The sequence below is a fragment of the Vulpes lagopus genome, chromosome 8, assembly GCF_018345385.1.
Source record: "Vulpes lagopus strain Blue_001 chromosome 8, ASM1834538v1, whole genome shotgun sequence".
NCBI classification, from domain to species: Eukaryota; Metazoa; Chordata; class Mammalia; order Carnivora; family Canidae; genus Vulpes; species Vulpes lagopus.
The window spans coordinates 61,281,031-61,282,860 of record NC_054831.1 but is presented as its reverse complement, the minus strand read 5'-3'; the positions used below and the strand labels follow the sequence as shown (position 1 = coordinate 61,282,860).

The 1,830-nt window shown below is 29.3% G+C and overlaps 1 pseudogene; it reads left to right on the top strand.

Moving 5' to 3' along the window:
* The first annotated feature begins 1,248 nt into the window (after positions 1 to 1,248).
* Positions 1,249 to 1,343, top strand: LOC121498336 (annotated as a pseudogene).
* The last annotated feature ends 487 nt before the right edge of the window (positions 1,344 to 1,830 follow it).

The following is a 1,830-nucleotide window of genomic DNA, read 5'->3' as shown; positions in this document are numbered from 1 at the left end:
TTTTTAGAGATATCTGTGGGATTTTTTCTCTCTCTTTGTTTTATTGATTAGGATAAGTAAAAAATATCTATATGGGACAGGCCATTATTCATATATTCTCATTATTTTAAAGAGAAATTAATTTCTACCTAGGAAAAAGATTAGCCTTTTAACTACAAATAAAACCTCTTGTGTGTAATATGGAGACAAACAGACATCTACTATTTAATTATTATTCATTTTCATTCTTAAAATATCTTTTTATCAGTGAAGTTAATACACAAACCACACTGTCCACATCTTTATCTGAGAAGATAGTTTATTGGTTTTATTGTGAAATATAAGAAACAAAATAAATACTTTGTGTTTCAAGTATTGCACAAAAAGTTTTAGCCTCATTATCGTTTTTTTGTTTGATATTTAATCCCTATAAAATTATAGGGATTAATTCAAAATGTGTATCTTTTCAGTGGTAGTATTTCATACTTTGTGGTTCTTACATAAATTCTATTATCTAGAAATTTAAGTATTACAATGTTTAGATTGACTAGGGTAAAAGAATTGCTTTTCCTAATAAATCAAAATGATTGTTTCAGTAAAAACTGGCATTATACATACAGTTTGAGATATAAAAGCTATTAAAAAAGTTACAGATCTTGAGAAAGTCTTTTTACTTAAGACATTTTTTTTGTGAGTCCATTAAGTCAAATTTCTAGTTTTGTGATATCCTACAATAAAAATGAATCTTCATTCTCATAACTGAGTTGTGTTCTGCTTAAGTAGAGGGTTTGCCCAAATTATGACCGAGCTTGACAAAGAGACCTATTCTCAAGCTAGATTGTAAAGTAGCCACTGTGACACCCTAACAAAACAGTAGAGTTACAGTAAGGGAAACAATACCCTTTTCTTCCCAGTTCAAAACACAAGCCAATTTGACTAATTTGGGAACTGTGACAAAATTAGTAATAGCTTGTGAGTAATTTGAAGATTTCATATGTTTCACTTATATTTAATACTTTGGATATAAGACAAACAGAAAATTGAATGCACATTAGAAAAAATAGCTACAATTAGTTCATTATTCATTTTAGCCTTTTTCTTTTTCTCCTTTCTCTTAATGCCTATATTTGCCTTTTCCTCTCAAGAAGATTTTACATATTTTTGAATCTCAAAGTGTTATTGTCATAAATAAGCTATAACTTACAAAAAAACGGTGGCAATGTTTCTTCAAGTTTTTCTTAAAAGAAAACCCCAGCGCTTGCTTTGTCAATATATATGTGCACTCTAAAACTGGAACAGAACAGAGATTAACACAGCCCCTGTGCAAGGATGTTTCACACATTTGTGAATCATTCCATATTTGTCAGTCTTTGTCCTGGAAGAGATGGGGGTGGGGAAGTAGGATGGCAAGGGAGTTTAAAGAGTATTAATCTCTACCACTTATATTTTATTCATTTTATTATATAAAACACCAGTGGTAACAAAAATCTTGGTGTGTGAATGTAGTGTTGGATGATTCTCTCTACTTTCTCTGTATTTTAAATTAGAAAAATCTATCATCATAGTAGTCCTTCAATTTCCAAACCTATGAAAATTATCAGAGGTGTGTGCCAAGACTTATTCATAACAATATCTTCTTACACAATATTTAGCATAGGGAAAATTGGAAACAATATATAATTTGAATATAGGAACAGCTAAGTAAATTATAGTACAGTAACATGATTATTGTGTATTTATTTGGGAATCTTGTTTATTGTATTAGTTTCCTATTGCTGCTGTAAAAAAATTACCACCGACTTCATGGCTTAAAACAACACATATTTATTATTGTATAATTTTATAGATCAG